Consider the following 15147-nt stretch of genomic DNA (forward strand, 5'->3'; position numbering starts at 1 on the left):
CGGAGGAATGTTTGGTGAACGTAGCCCCTTCCCAGCTTCTTTTCAGGTCCTCTTCACGTGGGCAGGGAGGGAGCTAGCAGCTGAACTGCTGTGCATATGAAGCAAATTGTCTCCTCAGTCATATGCCAGGCATATTCCAGCAGACCCATGAAAGCACTGCATGCACCGAGTATATCCATGGTAAATCAGGATTTGCTATGTCTGCATAGTAGGCATGGACATATTTCATCAAAGAAGCCACTTAAGGCCCTAAGTGGCCCTGTGTTTGCAAAAGCCGCTCCGTAGAGGGCTGTATGTGAGAAGTATTGGTTACTTTATACTTCTTCCCATATAAAAAGGCAGCTGTGGTGTTGTGTTCCCAAAGGACAGATGAGTCCTTACGGACTGGAAAAATCAACCGTGAATTGACTAAGAAAAATTTAGTTGAATTTCCCAAAGCCAAAACCAGAAGCATGCTTGTATAGTAAAGATAGACTGAAGCCAGCACTTCTTTCTGCTATAGGTAACTAGCAGCAGAGTTGCATTTTGATGGGGAATTCCATCGTCTGACTGCAAGGTCCCATTGTAGGGAACTCTTCCTTTCTTTTTAGGGATGTTTTCTTATGATTAGGTTATCACTGATTAGGTTATGATTAGCTGCATCAAAATACAGCTTGCTGTACGGCATAAGACAAGCAAGGTACAGACTCTTGCACTCTCTTCCTCACAAACAGGCAACCCATGTCACTGTCATCGGGTAAATAAGGCGCACGCGCACCACAGTGAGGCAAAATTCCTGAGTTAATCTTGAATCTGCAATTGATGTTCTGGTTGACTTCTTCAGAAGTTTCTTCACGTTTCTTGGATTCTGTAAAACTGAGAGCGATAAGACATGATAGGCTTTGATCTCGAGGATTTAAATGCTATTTGTTCCCCCTAATCCTTTGAGATCTTCTTTGTTTTCATGCAGTAAATGTATTAGCTAATTTCTTTGAGACCACAGAGAGCTGACTGGTTATATTCCTGTCGATGTTAGTCAGTTGCCTGACTTTTAACATGACTTATTACTCTTATAACTGATCTATTATGTGCCACTTTGCCTGAATTCCTTTTCTGAAATTGCCATTAGTGCTTAGGTAATAAAAGCACAGCAACCTGTACATACTTCACATCACCCAAGAATCCAGCTGTCAGGGTTGTTATTCTTCTTAGTAGCTTTTCTACAGGTAAAAACAGCAACATCTTAGAGGCTTTTATCAATGATTAGCCTATTGTAGAACGTATTTCCTATACCGGGAAATATGCTGTATACTATTTTGGAATGGCATTGTGGTTTCATAACATCCTATCAGCATGTAGATACTGCAGCAAGAAGCCCCTGATTCTGACTTTGCTCTGACTTTGTGCTGGCATTAACTCCATTGCTTCAAATGGATAGAAGTGAAATCAGTCAGCTCCAGTGCTTAGCTGGTGGGCTAAGCAGAAACTTTTGGACTTTGTTGAAAGCTATAAATATTCTTAATTCTGCAGTTAAATTTTAATTCATCTTCCTGGGTTGGTCCATGAGTGTATTGCAGTTTTGGTGCCTGTAGGCCCCAAGTCTTTTATCTGGCATTTTTATTTGGTTCCAAGTGTCCTCTTACCCAGCATCAGGAGAGTAATGAGTAGAGCAGTACCAAGCATCACTCATAGCGGGACTCTGCTGCTTATGTAGCTTTTATCAAATTAGCTTTAAACTAGCTGCTTGGGTCCCTCTAAAAGAAAAAAAAAGCTCCAACTGCACAGAATATAATGCAGCTGCCAGAGAGGTTTGGTACCTCTCCAGCCCGTCAGTCTGTGCTAAGATCCATGTTGCTGTAGCTACACAGCTGTCAGCACCTGACCTACTTAAATTAAAATCAGTTTAAGTAGAGTTACTCATGCTGCAGTCCACCCTTTTTGTTCAAGGCAGATGAACTGTCAGGTCCAAGTGTCTATTATTGCTGTGTAAAGCCCAATATTATCCATATGCTCATACATTTTGATGTAATTATTTGCATCATTTCCTGTCTATATTACCACTAGTTTAAGTCTTAGTTAATTAGATGATTATACATTGGCAGCTGTTCACACGTATTAATTTTTTAGCAATATAAAAGTTTGCTTCCCTAAACAAATTTTTTTCTTTTGAGCAGAGATTAGTGAAGTCTGATGTAATACATTTTTGTATATTGTTACTCCTCTTTGGTCACTAAAACTCTTTGTATTATCCAATATGGATGCCCATTTTATGCTTTGTGGAACCTTACAGCCAACCAAAATTACAATATACAAATCATTTTCAGAAAGAGTCAAATAGATGCATCTGAAAGTATTGCCCTGGAACTACTCTGTACACCTAGCTTTAGATTTTTAATTTTTTTTGTTTTCTTCTTCTACAGTCACGAATCTTTGCTTGCCCATATAATGGAACTGTGGTACTGTATTTGTGCTGTGCTGTATTTCAACTGCTGTTTCTGCACTGGATGTCCTGATAATGACTTCCATGATTATCCTTAATTGGAAGCACTGCCAGTTTAATGAGTTTTCTGCTATCTATGTTGGCCTACCAATCTACCCTCCTCCTTGCAGCTCCAGTGCTCAGGGCTCTGTCCTCAACAGAAGGAAGAAATAATGCAGCCGTAAGGGTTTTGAAATGTTGGAGAAGCTGGCCTCTCCCCTGCTGTTATGAGCAGTAACAGTCTCTTGACTGAACCAACACAGCAGTACTCGCAGCACGAGGTGTGTGGCTGAGATTGCTTGCTTGCTTGCTTCCACGTTCATCTCTTTGATCATGTTCACTTTACCCAGCATTCAAGGCATGTTAGAGAAAGCAGTAATAGCTTAGGTAGCCAGGTCCCCTTCTTGTAATTGGTGTGGTGATAAGAATTTAAGAAATTGCCTGCTGGCTCAAACTAGTCACGTGTTGTGTCTGTGGCTGGGGCAATCAGAGTGGCTGTTTGGGGAGAAGACATGAGTCTGTCCACATCCTGCTGTCCGTTCCCTCCCTGCTGCCCCAGAGTCAAAATTTTTGGATTAGGGATATCAAGGAAACATTCCTGTCTGTTCCTCTTAGTATTCGTTTTAGGACCTGTTGTTCATGAATTCGTGCAGCTGCTTTTTGAACCTAATGATACTCACCACTTCCACAAGTTGCCAAGGTGAGTCTGGAAGAGAAAAATTCATCTTAAAATACCATGGTTACACAAAGATTAGGAAGCTTTTTGAGTGTTTTATGAAAGGTAATTTCTACCATAAATGTAATCTGTCAATACTTTGACTTTTTACAGTAGTGGATAGCTGCACAAACCATGAAATCAGCAAAGCAGAGTTGATACTTCTGTCTCTGTCACATGAAGCTGCAAGAAAGGCAGTGGTGGGTCAGATCACAGGTATGGCCAGTGGTGGGTTTCATCCAGTCTCCTTTTTCCAACACTGGCCTTGGTGCTTAAGGTAGACCATAAGCAGAGCGAATATCTGTAATATTACTTTCCCAGCACTTATCCAAAGCCTCCAGTGATTTGCAGCTCAAACTCATTCTCATCCAAAAGTGGTGGTCTTTGGGTTTAATAGCAGCTTGCTGGATTGTTCTTTCACAAAATTATCCAACAGCTTTCTGAATCTCTACAGTCTGGGCGTCCATGACACCTTGTGTGACAGCATGGTCCCTCCATAGGAATTCTGAAGCTTGAGTATTTGCATTGAGTTGTTTTGAGTGCCTTGTGTATATGTGGGAAATTGTATAGATAAAGTCACGATTATTTTGAATAGCAAATTCAAAGCGTGTTTACAAGCTGTGCACAGAAAGAGGGAATAATTTGTTTTGATTTATTAATTTGAATTTTTAACTAATGCTGTTGACGTGATGTGTGGACCCACTGCCTGATTCCTGACTATAATAATTAAACACAAACAGAAGAAATTATGGTGTATGGTTCCAAGAATATATGCAAGTTATATCAGTTATGTAGCTAGAGGCATATATAGCTTTATCTTTACATATATGTGGAATCAAAGGTCCTTTTTTATAGGTACAGCCACTTGTCCAGGTGGATCCAAAGGTAGAGTAGTGGATTAAACTTTTGAAAACAACAGTCCTGATTCTGACAGACTCTTGAGAATATGCTGCATTTTAATTGAGGGTTCCTCTGCACTGCAGACCATGGTAGTGCTTATCCAAGAAAGCCAGGCTTGAGCCTTCAGCCCCAGCGCTGAACTGGAGCCTGTTGACAAAGCTGGGACGGTGCAGGAGTGTGGGAAAGGTTTGTAAACAGCTGAAGTGGATCCTTCTGGGTTTAATGTGTTCCATAACCAGTTCAAACAGGGCAGCGACTGAAAACCCCAGATGTCAGAGTTACACAACAGCTCCTTCAGAAAAGCAGCTTTAAGTTTTCAGTGGGCTTTATAATAAAGAGCATGCATGAAATGTTCACCCACAGATAGTGAAGTGTTTGCTTTGCTAGCAGTACTCACCCACCATCAGCTCTCAGCTCATCCTTTCATAGGGGGAGAGACGGATCTAATATTCTTCATCCCTAATGCATGTTTTTACATTACTCTTATATTATTGTGCGTGGGTTGTGTATAGCAGACTTAATGCAGCAATTTGTAGACCTGCATCAATTTACTGGCTTTTTTTTTTGTTCTTAAAGAAATGCTATATTAAGTGCAAAGTTTGAGGCTTTTTTTCCACCTGGGCTAAGGTTGAGGACTTTGAAGGAAAGGAGAGTTTATTTTGAAACTACCAGAAGTTTGGTATTTTCTGTTCATACTCATAGCTTTGTATCCCAGCAGTGTTCAATTGCATCTGAACTATTTCAGGCACCTACCAAGGGATGTGATAAGCTGCATCCCTTCCTCTAAAGGGAGTCAAGACTGTGAGTTCAAACATCAACTCTTGTACTGAGGCTGTTTACAGAATCTTACACCAGGTAACTGGGTTTTAAATTTCCATTTCTAAAATTTTCCTATGAAGTTCTGCAAATTTAATGTTTCTAGTGGACTGTGAGGTCAGGTTTCTTCCCCATGGCACTTGTATTTGGCAGAATAGTCTTCTTTTCTACCATGTTATGGGGGTATAATAGCACTGCTACTTGTTTTACTGTCTTGCAATAGCTGAATTTAAAACCTCCAGTCTTTTTAAATGCAAGGTTGTTTTGATCCTGAGGAATGATTTAAAAGGACCAACACTGATTTGTGTATTCTTATTTTGGTTAGGAGTGGTACTTTGGTTTGGTAAAGAATGTAAACCACAGTGAACTACTACAAAAATGGACTCATACAGTCTCTGGCATCAGTTTAGTTAACTAGCTTTACTTTAATGCAGCCTTTTCATGAAGGAAAGAAGGCGGCTGAAGCTATCCCTTCAAATCCAGGCTGCCATCTCCTCAAATCTCACAGTGCTGGGCCTACTTAAAGGTGGAGTACTTCTGGTTCTGAATGCTGCAGGACAAAGGTCTTCACCTGTATTTCCCTTACCTTAGCTCTGCCTCACTAAAATAAGTACTAATGCCAACCTCTAGAAAACCTATCCACCAGTAAAAAACTTCTGAGAAGAACTGTTTGTAATTGCTGACTGGTGTCCACTGGAGCACTCTAAGAGGATTTTAGTAGGGTTTTTTTCCTATCGAGGCTTGTTCAGTAAGGCTTGACACAACGTTTTTATTAATGAGGGGTCTGATTGTTCCATGGACTGTTTGTTTTTCATATTGTACTCACTGAACAGTGTAATATTCTAAAAAAATGAGAGGACACATCAGATGCTGATTTTAATTTATTATAAATCAGTATTCATATCATCTTACCTTATTTTGCCAGTGAACATGAGAAATATAACAGCAATACAAGTTCTGTTTCCGCCAAGTGTGGGGAAACTCTTAATTAAATGACAATTTCCTGGGTGACTTTTTCACTTTCCGCATTTGATCAGCTGTACAACGCACTGCTTTCTCTTAAATGCCCTGGACTCAGGGAAGTAAGAGCTGAAAAATCAAACAGCTGTCCCTAGCTAGCAACAAACCGTGATGTGACAGAACATGAGAAAACCAACTAGCTGGGTTCTGGTTCTGCAGTGTTCAAGCAAGTAAGGTGCTGGCAGTCATTCCTTCAGAGGCTTTCTGCATGCAGGGTTTTGAACTGCTTTGTTAGTGTATGTTAGTATGAGGCTATTGTATGGGGTTCTTCCCAGATTGCAGGGTGCTACTCCATGCCCATGCATCAGAAGAAGCAATGTACCAAGGTGAAACCTACACTGCGCACTTCATGGCACAAAGTCAGAATGAGCCTCCGTGGCCTATTAAAGCTTCGCATTTTTAATATATGGAAGGGCTTCCAAGTATTATAGGGTCAAAATCTTCTTGTATTGCATCATTAACATAGCATTTACACAGTCCTACCCACTGAATTGAATTTGTCACTCATCTGGGGATTGAATTTGGGATTGAATTGAATCTGTCAGTCATCTGGGGATGATGCAGAGATTGGGAACAATGAGTTGCAGAGAGCATGCTTCACTTCCACTTCCACAGTATGTTGTATGCTTAGAACAAAATCAATGCTTTGTACTAGTGGAGATGAAAAGGTGTTAATCAGCATTTAGCACAGGCCAAAACTGGAGCCTGACTGAGGGTACCTAAGCTATGTTGACTGCGACTAGGCAAACTCATTACCTATTTTCATCAAGCTCCTAGTTATTCCATCATCTCTGTTTCCTACTTTAAATTGAAGTTAATATACAATCAGTGCTAATTTAAAAGCAAGCTCATTTTTCTTCATAGCAATACCAAATCATTTCTCTGTATGGAGTTCTCTTCAGTGTCCTTGATGCAGGATTGTGAAACTTCTTTTTTTTTTTTTTTAAACACATGGGTTTAGCTCAGCACTGTAGTATACTGATGGCTGCTGCTTCAACCAGGTGTCCAGGACCCTCTCCTCTGGAGGAGACTGATGACAGCAGACGATGCTGATGAAAGCCTAAAAGGATTGAGAAAGATGATGAATTACCCATTCTGCTCTCTCCCATATTTTGCCTTTTTTCCCGGACTATTTTGGTGGGGGAACGGCTGTAATGTAGGAAGGAATAGGGTAATTCATCACATTTTTTCAACAGCCTCTGTTGGCAAGGTCCAAGGGGTCCCTACATGAAAATTAACAGTATATTCTTGTTCTAACTGAGCTGAAAGAATTTCTTTGCTGAAGTAGAGATGCATGTAGGGTCTAATTCACTTTGATTTTTGGAGGGTGAGAGCCACTTCAAACTGGGGTAATGCAAATGTTCCTGCCTGTTTTGAGCACTTACACTGAGTGTATTCTCTTTCAAAAGGGAGGACCCTTTAATGGGGCAGATAAACCGAACTTGTTACTACTACTTAATTTTCCAGTGACTACATGATTTATCATGATTTTTCTGTCGTAATTTTCCTTTTATGGAGAGAACAACTTAATGTTCTGCATTAAGTTAACTTAATGTCCTGCATTCTCTGCAGGAATGACTGAACTGTGGTAAGGAGCATGTTAAGCTTGCACCAAAGGGTATTTTGAAAGTGTTGTCTTTTCCAAGAGCTCCTAAAGGCAGTGAGGACTTAATTGAGGATTTTAAAAGTGGGCTGGGAGTTTCTGGTCTAAGCTATTGCAGAAATTGGTCACTGCTTACATCTGCCTGCTCTCCAGCTGAAAAAAGTTGCCTTCAGACTTAAACTGAACATAATTTAGGCAGCTTAAAACCATCTGGTAGGGTGAGAGCACAGAACTTGGCATGATCTACTTTCTGAATATTCACACTAGGTGAAGATGTTGGGAGAGAAATGGGGAGGGAAAAGCAAGTTTTGTAACTCCCGATGAACATCATGTTGTTGCAGTGCCGCTGTTGGTGGTGCCCAGTGTAACTAATACAAAAGGCAACTTGGGTGTGTTCACATAAACTGCCATTAACACCATTGGATTACCATTGTATATCTGAAGTATGTGTGTATGTGTCTGTAGCTAGTGTGTTTTTCTCTGATTTTTTTCAGACTTGTAGACCTCATAAGATGATGTCATATGTACCAGCAATGCTTTTATTTCAGTGTCTGGGCTCATCCCCCGGGCAGATTCAAGCTGGCACTCCAATGGGAAGAAAGCTCTATAAGGTATGGGTATTTTTCCAAAGCAGTTGATCATTCAGGAGAATAACATGAAATATTTCTTTTTTCAGTGGTGCCAAGTGACAGGACAAGAGGTAGTGGGCACAAACTTGGACATAGGAAGTTCCATCTAAACATGAGGAGGAACTTCTTTACTTTGAGAGTGGCAGAGCACTGGAACAAGCTGCCCAGAGAAGTGGTGGAGTCTCTGTCTCTGGAGACATTCAAAACCCGCCTGGACATGTTCCTGTGCAACCTGCTCTAGGTGGACCTGTTCCGGCAGGGCAGTTGGACTAGATGATCTCCAGAGGTCCATTCCAACCCCTGCCATTCTGTGATTCTGTGATTATTACTCTCCAATCTGGGGTTTATTCAGTTCTCCTTAAATGGAAAGTATAGTCTCCTTTTGAATCCAAATAATGTAATTCTCACCTTTGTAATAATTTTCTAATAATCTACAGTCTCATTCAGTTAGCATGGTGAGCAGTCCTATTTTGTGAACTGTATTTTATTTTGAAGGTTCAACTTTCATCTAAAGTATGAAAAATACATGAAAATAAAATCCTTTACTTATCGGCATGTAGATTTTGTTCCATAATTCTTCTGAAATAAAAATATAAATAAGGTAAAAGATTTGACAGAATTAATGTAGTACATAACTCTGGAGGCATTACTATCTGGCAGAACAAATCCTAATGAAATCATCACTCAAAGGAAACCTTGCTTCAAGTTACAGAATGAATATGAAAATGATAGATTAATATGCTTAAAAGAAAAGTAGATAAATAGACAGAAGGCATGATTGAATAATAACAGCCAACTTGGGTAGTTTACGTTTCATTTTGCACTTATAAATCCATGTTATAGGTGCCTAGGAGACACATGGTATTTTCCCCTGGCTTTCCATCAGTAAGTCATCACTGCAGATTTCTCTGCTCTAACCCTGATTGGTATCATATCACTGACTATCTTGTAGCAACTACTCCCCAGCAATTTGGCACATCCATATTACTCACTTTTAATCAGAGAAGATATTTTCTTCTGCACCTCCTCTCACCCTCAGTAGGCTTTCTTTAAACTTATATGAATGTTACTAAGAACTGATTTAAGGCCAGTGTGGTAATAAAGGTATCCCCATTAAAAAAAAAAAAAGTAATTTTATTGCAATGTGGAATTAAACTTACACATATTTTTGATACTTTAAGGGTGTGTATTATGATCACATTTGATGGGTTAAGCCTATTTCACTCAAAGTAGCTTTAGCTACCAACATCCAAGAAAGCACAGCCTCATTCTTGAAGTCTGGTCCTCCTGCAATTCCGGCTGTGCCATCAAGGTTGAAATCAAACAATTTTCAGGTGTTTCCTGTAGCTGGTCAGAGAGGGATACTTCACTAGCTACCCTTTCTGCGATGCTTGTAGTTCCTGTGCTCCCAGAAAAATACAGGTTTGACTTAGGAAACTGCTGGTGTGGTGTCTGAGGAGTCAGTATCACTTACTCCACGGCTCTACTGCTCTCTGTGGGTTAGGGTCATCATCTGACTTTCTTCTTCTGGGATGAGCAGCTGCCTCTCACCAAGCATGGAAAGGCATCATTCAGTATGACTCTGGACTACAGTCAGGAGTAGTATTTTTATTTCCCTTGAGGAACAGTGGTCATATTACCCAGTTAAAATAGTCTAGGTTTTGATTTTTCATTTGAGAAACAAAATTATTCATGGCTAGCCTGAGTTATGAAAGATTTACTCTGAAGAACAGTACAAAACTGCTGATGTAATTAAAATGAAAATATTATTCAGAAGTTAGGCTATAGGAAGAACAAGGATGTATAAAAGCAATTTAATTTCATGGGTTTTAGAAACATTGCCCTTCATCTCTTTAAGATCTATTTTTATTAAAATTTTGCAGCCTCGAGGTTAATTCATTTTTTAATGTATGTTTGTCTTTCAGAAGCTTATTGATTGAAATGGCTGTTTGTATGGCAGCAGTCTAGAAATACTAATTTACATGCACTGTATCTGTATTTCCTCTGCAAGCTACACAAATGGCCTTTTATCAAAGCTTCTTTCACTTCATCGCTTTTTTGGAAAAATATGGTCAATGCAGATTGGTCCACTAATGAATTGTTCCACAGACAGGATAATGACGTTTGTTTATACAGGTCTGTGCCCTATGTCCTTTACCTTTCCTACTAGGATCTTTCCTGTTCCCTCCATGTAACACCTTCAGATCACTCTTTTCACTGTGCTGTTACTTCCCTCTCTTGTCCCTCAAAACCAACAGGTCTCGCTGTGGCCCTTACCTTCCCTCTCCAGCTTGCTGGCTGAACCAGGGCAGGAATACCAGCCGGCTGACTGGCTGGCTAGCAACAGACTGCCTTGCTGGAAACAGTTTCTTTTCAAGTAAGTAGTGCTCTGTAGTGTTAGTTAACATGATATTCAGCTAATTCATCCACAGTGGCAGCTCATACTGTGAGTCGCATCTTTGATTGACAAAATCTTGCGTGACTCTGGCTAAATCAAGCACTTTGTTGATTTAAACCAGAACCTAATCCTTGAAGTGGAAGTAGCAGTTGTGTAAAAACTGCTGGGTGATCTCATAAACTGAATTTATCACATCTATGATCCTGCAGTTTTCTACATGTTAATATGCTAGTTCATTCTTTGAGCCTACCTTGCAGTTCCACACTGCTGTTGCAAAATGCCTCATTCAGAGGGTCAGTATGTTCCAGGATTTCTTGGAGAAATCCATTGATGAGTTTAGTTCTTTTTTTTGAAGCCAAGTGGTATTCAGATCCAGAAGTTGTTAGGCTTATTTTGCAGGTTATTCAAAAGGGACTTTTTTAAGTCTTAGTTTAAAACAATATGTATGGTTTCAGGCAAAGCCATGTAAATACCATAGTGCCTGCATGTATAATGCCAAATCTGATGCTAAGACAGTAAGAAATGGAAATTTGTTTCTTCCAGTTTTGCCAAAACTTGTTATTCTTATTGCAAACCACACATTATTTGCTGGATTTCCATATCTATTCTTTGAGTCATGTGATTATTATTTTTTACATTCATTACCTTTCATTTAAAATGCAAACCAAATTTTGTTCTCTTAATTATTGAGAAAAAAAGAAAACACCAGAATGGTGTTTTCCAAACAATCCAAACCAAAAAAAAAAGCAAACCCAGAATGAATCCAAAAGCTCAGAAGCCCAAAGTCTGACAAGAAATCCTGATGCGCTCATTCTTATATCTCAAAGCCAATTTTTTTTTAAATCGTTTTGAAGTTATGACTTTAAAGGCACACCAACTTGTGAGTGTTGATTGCAATAGAGCAAAAAATAGCACCTTATTATAATTGGGTTGTTAAAATAGAGAAAATAACCAACAGTTTATACCTTGTGGGCAGCCTTCCAGAAACAATATCAGTCAATGTGTGTGTTTGCTAAGACAATAGCAATGTGGGAATGGACATTAGATCATCAGTGGGGATGATTATATTCAGCTATCGCTACTCAAGTCTCTGTTAACTGTTAACCAGATAAGAAAGAGCACCGTAGAGAGTTGATAAATTGAGCCGCCAAGCCCAGCCCAGAACCAAACTTTGCAACTTCTAGAAAATGACGTCCATCTAGTGGACACAACTCGATATTACAGCAGCAAAAACCAACGGCTTCTTAAAAAGTATATTAGCATGTCTGTATGTAACTAAACGTGATTTTTTTTTTTAACAAGATAGGTTTATTTGCAAATTCTTGAAGCCTGAGAGAGTTTTTCTGATGGACTGCTTTCCTTAATAAGCCTGTTGCTCTTGACAGAGATATGTTCTCACTTTTGTTTCAGATCCTTATCTGATGATGCTGGTGGCGTTCTCTTCAAGTTCAAAGTCTGTACTTTGTCTGGTTCCCTGCTGATAAATTTACCACCAGAGAACAAGTGGAAATTTTGAAGAAAAATGATTGATCACTGAATGAGAGATGTAAAGCATATAAATGAATTAAAGGCACAGTTCTGCAATCCCTCTCCATTTGCTTCAGCAGACATTACACCAGGAAGACTCCTGAGAGACTTAAATGAATCGTCTTACTTGTGTGCACTAGATCTTGCTGCCTAGGAGATGTACAACTGGCATATCTAATAGCACAGTGTACCTGAACTGTGTTTAAAAATAGGAACCCTGTGAAACAGAAAGGTAAGATCTTGAATTATCACAATTAACAAACAGGTTTTCACACCAATTTTATTTATGAAGAATAATTGACTGTATCCCAAGTCCCTCATCATCTTGACTACCGTAACCCATGGAAGTAATCATAGGTCAGAGAACAAGAAACAAATCACAAAACCCTTTTGGAAATGTCATGCGATTTTGAGACCATCTAATTAAAGTTAATCAAAAGTAAAGTAATTGGCAGCACCAAGCCAAAGTGTTGGACTGCCAGAAATGGGAATCCTGCTGCATTTCACATCCCCCCTCATGTCAGCATGGAAGGGTAGCAGGGTTGCTGCCTATATGCTTCAGTCATCTACTCCCTGGAGCCTCTTTTTACCCTTGCTGCCGGAGTGAAGCCAGTAACCCATAGATCCACGTCTCTGAATCCAAGCCAACACAGTGATCATTTACTTCAGTTGTTTAACAGAAGGGCTGTGACCACAGTGTAACTGGAGAGTGGTTGCAAGTTTTGCTTTGATGGCCTCTGAGCATTGAGTGTCCTACTGTGCATGCTCTTTTTCTCCTTCAAGTACCCATATCAAGCTAATTAATTACACAGTGAGCTGTGTTGCCCCTAATGCTTTGCAGGATGAGTAGGGCAGCATTCCCAACCATTACCATCTCTTAAAAATTGATGCTTGCAATTTGACAAGACATTTTCTTCTTGTGATGTGTTTTCTATGCTGGTTACAGCAAAGAAGTTCCACTGAAATGGAATACCTCTAGCAAGAGGCTTCAGGGTTACTAACTCAGGAATTCTATATGAAAAACACACATTCTCAACAAGTTTTAATTCTAACAGCCTTTTAAGGCTCTCTGCTCTAAACAGAGAAAGTCAACAAAACCCTACTCAAGCTGGCATTTGGACAATATCAAAAGCATAATCAGTAGTGAATACAGTTGGTAAGTGATGTGTTGGTGTGTGTTGGTGCTTATGGAATAGCTTAACTTTCTGGTTTGATTAACTTAAAATTCACTTTGTGCACTCAGCTTTCGTTTTTTGAGAGGGAAAGCCATGAATGAATGTAAAGACTTTATTCTTTTTTGCACATCAAAAATGCTATTGCTGTTAATAGCATAGAACACCGATTCTATTCCTTACATAAAGCAATAGGAAAAACTACTGTAATATCTGAGCACCTTCCAACTGTGCATGCTAATGTTTATATTCTCTTCGGAGAGGTGTAGGTGTGATGGGAAAGAGTTGGTTCAATTACTAAGATAGCTATACGTGTTGCTGTGTATGTTTTGGAGAAAGCAATTCCTTGTATCTGATTGATAGAAGCAATATTGGAATTTGTGAGGACTCTGGGGGAGGTTGTTCCCTTTTTATCTGCAGAAAGTTCCATCTTCTGTATAAATTTGTATCACCTTTGCTCTAGAGCTCTGGGAGCAATACCTTCACTCTGGAAAGGCAGAAACCTCATGCCAAACAGGCTTTTTTTCCAACTAGTTTTCAGCATGGAGCATTAGGCAGTTTTTCCAATGTTCTGGCGTGATCTCCAGGCACTGATCATGACAGCAAGTGAAACAGAGGTGGGAAGTACTCCTGGCCTTTAAGATCTATTTTGATATTGTTTTGCTATACAGATGCTATTCAGAATAAGTGGAATATCTCTGCTAAGGTTAAATATTCTGAGGAAAGAGCAATTACCTTTATAAATATTGCAATATGCCTAAGGGACATTTTTTTCTTACACAGCATTAATTTTAAAAGTAATCAAATCTCCCAGGAGGGCAATGTCACACAAAGTGATTTAAAGTGTCAGAAGACGAACAAGAAAAGTTAACGCTTCCATTTCATCTTTGCCATTTTTCTCCATTATGCCCAAACTGTACAAAACACAATAATGCATGAAAAGATCTGGCAGTCTGATGTCTGTCCATCCTGAGGCACAATGAAAGGAATCAAGAATAGAACAGAGCAGCTGCCTGATTTCTGAACCCTCTTGTTTTTATAGGCTCTTACATAAGCGTTTTTCCTTCTGACTCTGTATTTACCAAGTGAAGGGTCTATCTCATTGTTCCATTAGTGCACTACCTGAATTCACAGCAAACTAATGAAATATGGCAATAAATCTTATTAGATGTTGTATATGGAACATAGCTGAGTTCCAAACGCTCTCCTGAGAGAGCCCCATCCCTCTCAAGCAGATATCAATGGGAGTAAGACTATATGCAGTAAAAGAGAGCAACTAACTTTTTTAAAATGGTGATATCTAAATTGCAGGATGCAAATGCCATTCCTTGGAAAAGCAAGATTTTTCAAATGATCTATGTATAAAACCACTGATGGGGTGTGCAAGTAGAGCGGATGAAGTGCTCCCCCCCTCTCACTCCCGTCTCTCTCATCCTTGCTCCTGGCAGGATTCTAAGTGGGGCAAGGCTACAGGGTCTGCCTCCCTGCTTTCAGAGGCCACAGCTGATGAGCTTCAAAGGTTAGTCTGACTCAGTTAAAGGGTCCAACTCATTTAAAGGGTTAATTTTCATACTTTGGTCTGAAGGGAGGAGAGGCAGGGATTTAAAACACATGATTCTTGCCTTGCTATAGGTGAGGTACCTGGCTCGTTTGTCCTTCATAATTTGCAGCTCTGAGCGTTTGCGCAAGCATTAGGACTGCCCCTCTGCTGTATTGCCTCCTGCGGTGTACTGCCGGATCTGTGACATGTCTTTGAGAGGGCCTGTTTGCCTGCCACATTATAATTTATAATTAGGCTGACTTTATTTAGAACCCATTCAAGAGCAATAGGTAGGTTTTCAAATGCTTCTGTCCACCAGGCAAACATTCATCGTGGCTGAAACCTCTCAGGTTTCTCCTGGCTCTCGAG

This window comes from Numenius arquata, chromosome 1 (assembly GCF_964106895.1).
Source record: "Numenius arquata chromosome 1, bNumArq3.hap1.1, whole genome shotgun sequence".
Classification (NCBI taxonomy): Eukaryota; Metazoa; Chordata; class Aves; order Charadriiformes; family Scolopacidae; genus Numenius; species Numenius arquata.